Genomic DNA, 12,514 nt, shown 5'->3' on the forward strand with positions numbered 1-12,514 from the left:
TCTGTTTTGTCTTACCTGCTTTCTTGAACCGTTCTTCACCAGCCTTGAACCCCGTCGTCATGGTCAACTCCTCTCTGCATCTCAAGTCTGCCGACGTACATGGCGAATTAACCAGACAAACTGGTAACATCGGGAAACCAGTCCATACGATGGTTGGTAAACGCGAATAAAAAAAGTCATCTCACCGTTCCATCTTGCAACATAATTCTCGATCTCCAGAAACGTATATAGGGCTACGTTTTCATGAGCTGATATTCTTTAAAACTGTACATTTCCTACGACTGAACTTGTATGAATTCGTACGAATTACCCACTGTTTTAACAAAAACTCTCCAGTGTGGAGCTAGCTAATATTACATATTTTTTATTAGTGATCTACTTGTTTAACATCTTCTGTTCCAAATCCATATGCCTTTTGCAGCAGCGACAGAAGCTTAACTGGCGCTCAAGGCAAATGACAGTCATGCCACCCTTACAGTGTTCCTGTTACCCTTTCGCAGATGAAAGTGAAGAGCGTTGTTAAGTGGCAAGGTGGGATGGGGTTGTCTTGGACAAAATATGAAGGGGGGTGTAATGGTGATGGGAGAGTGCTGCGGAATGGTGGATGAATATGGGGGGAAGGTGTTACAGACAAAAGTGAAGAGCGAGGAGGCAGGGGTTGTCTCCATGATGGGCAATCGCCCACATTGCCCATGCCTAAATCCACCAAATGGAAATACAAATGGAAATAGTAGGCAGAATGATGCACAATAATGGATATATAATAAATGCTGATATTTAACTGATTTATTCGCCCTGTACAGTGCCCAGCATAAATGAGTACAGCCGTTACAGATCTGTCTTTTAATTTAATATATTTTTTTAAAGGAAGCTATACAATGAGATATTTGTGTATATACTTTAGATTAGTTAGTATTAACCCTGTAAAGCCCACTATTGCAAAATTACAAAATCACTTTATAGTTTTTATTTTTTTTAAAGACAAGCAAATCTTTTTTCTCATGAGTCCTTTTTGTGTGTGCGCACTATGTTATTGGATAGAAAAAGTGTTTATAGGACTGGCCATCCTGCCATGAACCTTATTCTACCTGCAATCTTCACATTGAGCTGATCTTCTTTTTATGTTTTGCATGTTTGGATTTGTCAAGGTTTAAGTAAAGTAAAAGTCCTTAAATGTTTTTTGTCTAGATCAATATCTAGAACACATACATATTGCTTTATTTTAGAAAACATTAATCAAATGCTGAAATATGTACTGATCTAACAAAACAAGATTATGGTGCAAAAATGAGTATGCCGTGAATATGTTAGGGAAAAATATTCAACAAAAATTGAATAAAGAAGAAAAATCAAAAGAACTATAAAAAATATTCTATTTAGTTCTGATTTCATAGTTATTTTAAATATATTATAATTATTATAATATATAGTAATGTGCACTTTGTATCAATTAACTATACATAAACTAATGCTGTTTGATTAGTTTGATTAATTTGATTACTTTATTAGCACTTATTAGACATTGTGACAATATTGTGTATCCCTACATTAGTTGCTTGATCTTACATGTAATTAATTTATTTTCTGCCTGTTATCCTATTTTGTAAAAATATATGGAAAAAGTGTAACAATTATCCATTTTCTTCAACTTAGTCCCTGATTTATTAGAGGTCGCCACTGCGGGATGAACCACCAACCACTCTGGCATATATATTTACGCAGCAGATGCCCTAAAGTGTAATGTTTTTAATTATATTATCGTAATATCATTGTAATAAGGTTTTTACTGTATTTGTTTCACATTTTCATGCAGTATCCCACGCAGTTTGCTTAGGTTTTTCATGTTTCAGTTTGTAGTTGTGGCATAGTGCATTCTCATGTATTTCTTCATTCTTATTGTTTGAATCAATACTCAAGAATATATGGGTTGTCAACTTTCTGTAGAGGGAGGTTATTAGGAAGAAATAAAACACTTATTTTCAAGTCATAAATATAATTAATCATGCCATAACCTTTTGACATACTGTCTTTCAAGTAGTCAGAACTTGTCCGGCAAGCATGGTGCTGTTGAAAATAAAATAATGTAATTGGTATTATACAATATTAAATATTTCATTAATATAAATATATTGAATTAAACATATATTGTGAATATATACGTTAAGATGAATGGGAACGCTATCAGATGGCTCTCTAGAGGTTTTGTAGACCCCCTTGCACACCTCAGTATGCAGTGCAGTCAGCTCAGGTTGAATACTGAACATTTTGGGGAACGCTCTAATTCATCAGGGTATTCCATGCATACAGATCATTTGCATACAGTATGCATATTGCATATTACCTGCTTTCAAAAATAGTAGGCAGAGTGCCGTTCCCAACCCAGGGCATTAAAATTTATTTAAAAAGATGCAGGGGTGCAGGATTGCATTATGATGCATAGATTTGCTTTTACAGCAACTTAGATATTCAAACCAACTTCTGGAGAGGGGGGAAAGACAGGTCGAGTCAAAGAGACAGGGGAGCACATAAACGAAAGTAGAAGAAAGGAGAAAATAAAAGAGGGGAATTCGGAAGGGAGCTATAAACACATTTTTTTCAATAATGAGAGGCAGGAGGTGGTAGGATTTCCGATAAGAAAGGAGATACAAAGATTGATGGAGAGACAGACAGAGCGGGGAGGGAAAGACACAAAGCAGGCAGTGAGAATATTAATGTTGTGTCAGACAGTTGAGATTCTTCATAGACCACGAGCATTTCTCCCTCAAGACATCCACAACACACATACACATACACACTGAGAGGTGCTCGAACAACAAGGGCCACCTATCCTCATGCATTCAGAGATAGACCTGCCAGATTTACATTTTCCAAAAAATCTCCCACTCACAAGTGTTTGTTTTTGTGAATTGTGGGGACTCGCCATATGTTTCTGTTGTTCCACTTACCCTCTTTATCGTAAATTTTAAAATCGTTCTTGTACACCGTAAAACATGCAGGGTTCCACATACACCTGTCACAATATCTTTTATTTTTGTATGATATGTTGCACCAAAATATAAAGCAATAAACAATATTATTGTAATTTTAATACTATTTTATGCCACTCATTATAAGAGTTAGTTAGTTAGTTAGTTAGTTAGTTAGTTAGTTAGTTAGTTAGTTAGTTAGTTAGTTAGCTAGTTAGTAAACTTTATTTGTCCCCATAGGGAAATTTTTTTTGCAGCATGCACTCACAGAGGCATCTACAATTTTCACACTATGTATATATATATATATATATATATATATATATATATATATATATATATATATATATATATATATATATATATATATATATATATAATTTTATTTATAGTTTCACAGCAAAAATTGCCTCATGTGTTAGTGATCCAATGGGTCTTATTGTGATGTTAGGTGTATTTGTGATGCCAAAGATTAATTTCCAAATAAAGACAATAAAGACTTCTTAATCAGGTTTTATACAGTACAAACTGTATTATTATTGCCCCCTGCCCTACACCTAAACTTACCCCTTACAGGAAACAGTGTGTGGTTTTACTTAAAAAAAAAAAAAAAATTTATATATATATATATATATATATATATATATATATATATATATATATATATATATATATATATATATATATATATATATATATGTGTGTGTGTGTGTGTGATAGTATTTTGAAAAAGGGGTATATTGTCAGTGTCCTCATAATTCATCATGTCTTTGTAATACATGGCATACCCATGTCCCTGTAAACCACTATATTAATATACACTGTGTCTAAAAAAAGAAGCTATATTATATCATACCAGAATAAGTTTGCTTATCGTACTACAGGAATAAGGATGACTAAATTTCATACAGGAATAACAGCGCAATCGGTGCATTAGAATAATCCTTTTATTTACTTTCCTTGGCAAAGACATAATGATGATGTATTTATTTTTAGCTGCGTGAGGCTTGAATGTTTTTTTTTTTTTTACACTAAACGTTTATGAGAACTGAAAGTGCTTCACATTTTTTTGATGAATTTCTGACAAAAAATTGGACAAAAGGTGAATTGAATTACTTGTTGGTGATGCCCATACTATTGAAAATATCACCTCTGTCGAAGACATGTTAATAAGCCAAGAAGATGAACCAATTAATTACTCCGATATGAATGCAAGTAATAAATTTGAAGCGTTCTGTCAATATTTGGGTTATCATTGTTTAACAAGGTAATGTGGTGATATAAATATAAAATATAAGTGAGGTGGAAAACATATACATATCATAAAATTTCATCATCTATTTGCCATCTAATTACAAAATATCATTAAAGTTGGAGGTATTCTGACAAAACTGTTTCAGAATTAAATTTGCTTGGATTATTTTAAGACATGAGTATGCTATGTTGCATGTTATATAGTGTATGTTAATATAGTGGTTTACAGGGAAATAAAATGTCCAAGTAAATCTTTAAAGTGGTTTATGGGGACATACAAATAGAAAACATTGCATACATTTATGAAGTGTGCTATGAACTACTCTTCTCTCTATCTCTCTCTCAAAAGAATAAACACTCCCTCTTTACTCCTAGCACTTAATTTTCTGTGCACAAATAGTTCCTTTGTATAATTAGCACTTCTCGTGTGTATTGCCTCTTCTTTTTGAATCGCTGAATGCCTCCTCAGTTGGACAAAAGCATGTGCTAAATGACTAAATGGAAATGTAGTGTACAACTAAGCCTTACCAATGTCATTATGAAACTTTGTGTCCCTGTAAACCACATAAACCCTTACAAACACACACATTGTACACCGACGCTGGTTTCTCCCCCGAATGCACGATTATTGGATGCTTTAGTTGCATCAGTACTGCTAGTGCTCTTCAATCTGCATTCATCAGCATCTAAAACTGTAGCTGCCCTTCACTGATTGTGGATCATTGTAATCAAGCTTTGATGGTCGTCTATAGCCTGTTACGCTTCCCTCACGCAAACACACTTTTGTTATGACATACGCACACTCCCGTTCGTACAGGTGCTTTCCAAGTTAACGCTATGTCAGGATTGTGAAATCTCTGACAAGACCTGTCACAGGGCACATTCGGCTTACAGACAGAATAAAGAAGACAAGCTGGAGAAAGAGGAGGCGAGGGAGAGAGAAAGAGGAGGGTATGAAAAAGGAGATTTTTTTTAGATGTTCATGATTGTAAGAAGAGAGAGAGAATATGTCCTGTTGCTCACACATAACTGTGTGAATGGACAATGACAGCTAAGGTTATATCCATAGAAGAGAAGGGGGATAAAGCAAATATAGAATAATGGAGCAGGAGGGAAGTGTGGATATCACATCATGTAGAATACTAAACTAAAAGAAAAGAAAGAATACTGGAGAGATCTCAACAGTGAAACATCAATATTATCATAAACTATGAATCATCGGTAAGCCTGAATGGATTGGACTTGTGTAGAATTTCAGCAGGAACTTTTCGCACATTTTCAGGCTGTTCCTGGAAAAGACATGCCTTTTACAGTTTTATAAGATGAGTAATATAGAAATTTTTATGAAAGGTTCAAATGTTTGTTTAATGCCTCATTAAAACTAGCAGCTACCTTGTAGCTGCCTGTCATTCTGCGTGGTGATCTGCTGCAAACGCAGGTCTGGTTAGGTCTACAGCACATAGAATACATGAGCTGTACTGGTGCTCTTACTGGCTGTTGTTCAAGAAAGTCGATCTTCATTTGCATAAAGTTAAATGATTATCAACTTTGTTGAGTCTCTCGACATGCCCACCTGGTCGCCAATGGTCACTATTGCTTGTGTAGACGGAGGTTGCTGGAAATCACTCACTTTCTATTTAAATGAATTGTCGCTTGTAGTGCGAACAGGCTTAAGAATGTGTTTAAGTGTTGCTAAATTGCATTGTGCCATCACATACATTTTAATTTATGCTAATTTTACTAAACAATTAAAAGGTTGATGTTTTTATTTAAAAGAAGGCAATGATTCGCACTCAATTGCTTCGTACTGTTTTTATTTTTACTTTTTCTTACATTTTACGGGTGATAACAGACAAAATGTTTTTATTTGCCATTGCAAACCCATAAGGGCGGCACAATGGCTCAGCGGTTAGCACTGTTGTCTAACGGCGAAAAAGTAACAGGTTTGAGTCCTGGCTGGGTCATTTGGCATTTCTGTGTGGAGTTTGCATGTTCTCCCTGTGTTGGCATGTGTTTTCTCTGGGTGCACATGTTTCCTTCACAGTTCAAAAGAAATACAGTATAAGTGAATTGGATTTGAGTGTTTCCCAGTACTGGGTTGCTGCTGGAATGGCATCTACTGCCTAAAACCAATCCAGGCTCATTCTGAAAATGTAGCCCTATATACATTTTTGAAGACTGCCAGTTACTTCCTAAGAGGTACTTTTTTTTTTTTTTTGCAGTTTTTGTTTTCATGCATCCACCAGACGCAGATGTGTATGCTTTTTCAGATCTCAAATTTCTCTCGTGATTGCCATTCGCAACTGTTTTTCTCGCATAAAACCATCAAAGGCCGCTGTCGACTGACTGACTGACTGACTGACTAACCAACTGACTGATCCCTCCACCCTCTCCTTTCCCTAAACCCAACCAATAGTGTTTTCAAAAGCGATCCAGAAAAAGAAAAGCCCCCAGATTTTTACCACGTTTTCCATATTCTCACCCTGTTTTTTACTTGTTTATTTTATTTTTTGGCTTTTGTTTTTGTCTTACCTTCTTTTTGGAATCCTTCTTCATCTGTCTCGAACCCAGTTGTCGCGGTTAACTCCTCTTTGTGTCTCAAATCTACCAACATATGCTGCGAACCACCAGACAAACTGGTAAGAGCTAGAAAGCCATCCAAACTGAGTTAAGCGGTCAGCTGGTAAGTGCGAAAAGAAACCCTAGCATCCTGTAGTGTTAGTTTTAAAGACAAAATGCAGCCATACGTACTTCTGGCTACACAATTTGCAATCTCCAGAAATGTATAGAGGGCTACATTTTCAGATTGAGCAATGTTGCCTAAAACATGTCGCAATAGTTGGCTGTGGCAACTCCTGTTAATCAGGGACGAAGCTGAAGGAAAATAAAGAATGAATAAATGCAAACCCATGGATGCATTCTGCAGTATTATTTTACAGATTAATCCTCACATTGACTCTTTAGTTGATAGTGGGAATTCGGGTAAATTGGCATCCCTAATATTAATTAAAAGTCACAGTAATGGATTAGGTTTTTTTTTTTTAATAAATCTTAATTTTTTAGAATAATTATTTTAGTAAGGATATTGCTGTCATCATGACAATTTATTAATTTATGTATGAATTTGTTTATTTTAAAAATAATTTAAAAATATTTAAGGTGCAATTCTTGCCAGACATTAACTATGACTTTTAGCTCAATAATTGTACTAATTAGCTGCTTGTTAAATGTTAGTAAGGCAGTATGTTTTTGTATTGGTAGAATTAGGGATGTAGAATGAGATCTCACTTTATAAGTACTAATAAACTGCCAGTTGTTAATAGAAGTACATAAACTAAAGTGTTTCCCTTTTTAAGTACTAAAATAAAACTTTTGGGAATATGTTTCAAGCATAAAGCTTTGATGGTTTTTATTTATTTGTATTGCCTCTTACTCCGAGCCAAGAATTTTATAGTTGCTGCAAGCTACAGTGTTAGCATTTGTCATTCGTGTCGAGGTTTAGCCAACAACCTTACAATAAATTCAGAGGCATTTCTTACAAACTGATGTGATGTAGAAGTTCTGTTTTTGTGTGTCACAGACCGAAGGAGAACAATATGAATTTGCAGTAAGAGTGCACCATTACAAATCCTAGTCTGTGATTGGACAAATTTAGCCTTGCCTCCTGTCACTTTTGTTGAGCACATTTTACCATATTTAAATAAGTTTCACAGAATTCAGGAAATTCTTTCTCCAACAATTAAAAGTTGTTTTTATGTGATTTCTACCCATTCCTCTTTTTTTACTGCCCAAAGCTCTTAACTTGCAGCCGTTATTCACTCAAAATTGGTTAACCCGAGGCAATACACTTTTATGGCTAGTTTTATTAACTAATTACCCGTCCTCTGGCTGTAATCTGCGTAGGTAAATTCCTGAACGACTGCAGTTGGCCGAAACTCCCGTTTAGAGTTTGAAAATTGCCTTATTTTCCGCTGATATTTAGCATGTGGGTAATGACAGTGCAGTATGAGCGATGGAGAGATATTAGCATTCCCATTGCACAGATTGCCTGCGTACTCTCACTTTTTAAACCCAACACGGAACGAACTGTTGTCAGCAGCCCCACCCTCTCCCCTCATTAGACATCTCATCAGCAGTCAGTCGTCTCATGGATAATTTATGAGTGCGGCGTTTTGGTTAATTTTGCAGGCAGTGCAGGTTTGCTCTTTAGCTCTCGCGCCACACAAGGGAGGTTAGCATTAGCTCATTGTCTGCTCTGATTTTACAGCCCAGAGCAACAGTGCCATTTAGAAAATAAAGTCAGTCCCTACAGATAGTGTTGAGGTTGAGTCTCATGTGCCTGATGGTGTCTCAGATGCCGTTTCTATACAACCTTTAGCGCGATTCAGTAAGCCGCCAGGTTGCTAAATGATTTATCCAGCTTTCCACTGACCCACAGGGTAACCCTGTTAACAATCACGCCTTTAATCATTGCACTCCTGTTGAGAGTGTCTGGATAGACTGGTGATTGGCTGAGTGGATCAGTGTCGGGAAAAGGAGACTCCAACAAACCACAATCGCCCGCGCAGTTTTCTGTGGGTGAACTGTATCAAAATGGTTTTACAGATAAGAAAGCAGCCTAATGGTTTTATTTTCCTCAAAAATGATAATTTTGTTTTAATTTACCCACACTTTTATTGTTTATTCATTTATTTGGTTGAACGCCAAATATCCATACTGCTCTTATTTATTCAATTAACACCAAACAAATGCAAAATACACTTCACTGGACTTTTAAAAGTTAATTTCAGATGCACTGAAAAATAGCTTATTCATCTAAAAATTTTTGTAAGTTGTTGTAGAAATAAATGTAATTATAAACTGTTTATAAACACCTGTCCAACTGCTCGTTAATGCAAATTTCTAAAAAGCCAATCACATGGCTGCAACTCAATGCATTTAGGCATATTGACATGGACAAGATGATCTGCTGAAGTTTAAACCAAGCATCAGAATGAGGAAGAAAGGTGATTTAGGTGACTTTGAACATGGCATGGTTGTTGGAGCCAGATGAGCTGGTCTGAGTATTTCAGAAACTGCTGATCTACTGGGATTTTCATGCACAACCATCTTTAGGGTTTACAGAGAATGGTCAGAAAGAGAAAATATCCAGTGAGCGGCAGTTCTGTGAGTGCAAATGCCTTGCCAGAGGTCTGAGGAGAATGGCCAGACTGCTTTCAGCGGATAGAAAGGCAATAGTAACTCAAACAACCACTTTTTACAATCAATTGTTTAATTAACAACCATTCGGATGGTGCGTAAGAATTTGGCATCAACAACATGAAAGCATGGATCCATCCTGCCTGCTGTTAACAGTTTAGGCTGCTGGTGGTGGTATAATGTGTGGGGGATATTTTCTTGGCACACTTTGGGCTCATTTGGACCAAAAACACCACAGCCTATTGCTTGAGTATTGTTGCTGACCATGTCCATTCCTTTATGACCAGAGTGTACCCATTTTCTGACTTCCAGCAGAATAACGCACCATGTCGTATCATCTTAGACTGGTTTCTTAAGCATGACAATGAGTTCAAATGGCCTCCACAGTCACCAGAACTCAATCCAATAGAGCACCTTTGGGATGTGGTGGAACAGGAGATTCACATCATGGATGTGCAGCCGACTAATCTGCACCAATTGTGTGATGCTATCATGTCAATATGGACCAAAACTATTTCCAGTACCTTGTTGAATCTATGCGACACAGGATTAAGGCAGTTCTGAAAGCAAAAGTGGGTCCAATCTGTTGCTAAAGTGTATCTAATAAAGTGGCGTGAGTGTATGATGGTGAGTAAAAGTTGAATGTGAAGATTTTAGTAAATCATTAGGTATGTGTGAATGACTTTTTATGTATGTTGAGCTCTACACTTTCTGCAACAAGGTAGAAAAGCTGTCAGTGGGGTGGTATCAACACAGTCTCATGTATTTGTGCACAGAGTGTATATATATCTTATATATTTGTACCAAAAAAAGTGCAAAAGAAACGTGTAGGCTACATTTAAATGGTTTTGTAGCTTTATGACATGGTGGCTGTCACCTCACAGTAAGAAGGTCGCTGGTTCAAGCCTCGGCTGGGTCAGTTGGCGTTTCTGTATGGAGTTTGCATGTTCTCCCCGCGTTCTCATGGGGTTTCCCCCACAGTCCAAAGACATCCGATACTGGTGAATTGGGTAGGCTAAATTGTCCGTAGTGTATGAATGAGTGTGTTTGGATGTTTCCCAGAGATGGGTTGCACCTGGAAGGGCATCCGCTGCGTAATGCCCTTTAGTAAGTAGTAGTAAGCCGAAAAGAAAATGAATGAATGATTGTTTTTCCAAATTCTGCCTCATGACCGATTAATTGACATCATGAAACAACAATTTAGTTGTTGAGTTAAAAAAGTACTTTTACTACTGTTAAAATTAAAACATAGAAGAGCAATTGTGTAATCAATCCTTAAAATAAAGGTTTGAGATGAAGCTGTTATTATTTTTCTGTACAATAGTAATCTATTTCTGCCTAATGTATTTTGATTCATCTTGAAGATGCTAGAGTTTTCAAAGATTATATATATGGCCATAATTAAGTACAGACATCTTATATAAAATACATTGTTTTGGGATTCTAAACACTGGCATTCAGCATTCAAACTAGGACTGATTCACCATGTGCAACCTAGAACTTTGTTTGCTTGACTAATGTGTCAAAATAAGCTTGAATTTAGTGGTAATTTTTTTAAACATTTCTTTTTTACATTTTTAAACAGCATAAATTCTAAAATTTACCACTATTAAAATAAAAGTTGGATGAAGGTAAAGTCTAGAACCACTTTGCTTTTTTTATTGACTCTATGGGAGGACAGGATGGGAAAACAAGAAAAGCCCAAGTTAAACATGTGCTGGTAATGTATGATTGCTTGTGCTCTAACCTCTCGGCCACAGCACTAAAAGTCTAGACCCATTTTTACATAAACCTTCTGCACCTGGAGCAGAGCACAGAGGTGAAAAATTACAACCCATAGCTTAAGTATTTCATCAACCTGCAAGCTCATTCGTCTCCTCTAGCAGATAGCATATTGCAAGCAGATTGTAAGGGGTGCATGTAATGCATGGGTAGGTGCAAATCCAGAAGGACCTCTGCAACTCTTTCTTTCTTCTGTAGCTAGACCTAGCACGTGTGGTCCTGACCTAGGAGTACGGGGTGATTAGCATTAGCTATCATTGGTATTCATTTCCAGCTCTTAATTCCCCAGTCTTACTCAACCTCCCACTCCCCACTTGACAGAGGACCGCAGGTTAAACGCAAGGGGGAACGCTCCATCACGACTAGATTTGATCCAATTAAGTATAGATTTAATCAGGCCTTGTGTTTCAGGAGGTGAATGCGCAATGTGATCCGCACAGTAACTGCAGACTCCCCGGCATGGGCTTTCAGGCCCAGTTATCTGTTTGTGAAAGACTACCGGTCGATGCATTATTCAGTCAGTGTTCATATTTACAAAATTTGTTTTAGTCATAATCATTATCTTTAGACTTTCTCCCTAGATTTTTTTTCAAATATGCAAATTAAATCGAACACAGAAATAAACAATTTGAAAATGCTGAATTGCTTTAAATGCTCTAAATGCTTCAAATATCGCATATTAAAATTACTTTCCACTAATAAGAGTATGTAAATTTAAATGTGAATATAAATTGTGGATAATTATTATCATTGTATTAGTTACACACTCTATTACACAGAGTAGTCTCTTCATTAGGTTCAACGATTTGTTACCACAAATATCAGTCAATCACATCAGTGACTTTAGCCAATCAGCCAATCACATCTCAGTGACAATTATACATGTTTAAGATAATCTGACAAAGTTCAAATATAGCATTAAAATCTGGAGGTGAGTGGTTAAAGAGACCCAGGGCTCTATTTTAACGATCTAGGTGCAAAGTCTAAAGTGCAGGGCGCAAAAGCATTATTGACATATCTGAATCCACATTTGCTATTTTAAGGAGGAAAAATTATTGTTTGTGCTGTGACGCATTGTCTAACAACTCTTTATTAGTTATGGGTGTGTTTTGAGCAAAACGTCCATTTAACTAATCAGAGTCTAATCTCCTAATAATCTCCTGGTGCATTTGTGATGTACATTGTGGACTTTGTAACAGGAAGAACTGAATCCTTAACTAGCAAGAAAACAATTAAACTGTTTATCTGCACGTGGATAAAGAATGACCCTCCTCAATTAAGCCTCTTTACTTTCTCTTTACTTTTACTCTTTA

The 12,514-nt window shown here is 36.3% G+C and overlaps 1 protein-coding gene across 6 annotated transcripts in view; it reads left to right on the forward strand.

Moving 5' to 3' along the window:
- efna3a (ephrin-A3a) overlaps positions 1-12,514 on the forward strand; it is a 195,945-nt gene that overhangs the window by 22,570 nt on the left and 160,861 nt on the right. The gene's annotated exons all lie outside the window — the stretch shown is intronic.

Source organism: Danio rerio, chromosome 19 (genome assembly GCF_052040795.2).
Source record: "Danio rerio strain M-AB ecotype USA chromosome 19, GRCz13ab, whole genome shotgun sequence".
Lineage (NCBI taxonomy): Eukaryota > Metazoa > Chordata > Actinopteri > Cypriniformes > Danionidae > Danio > Danio rerio.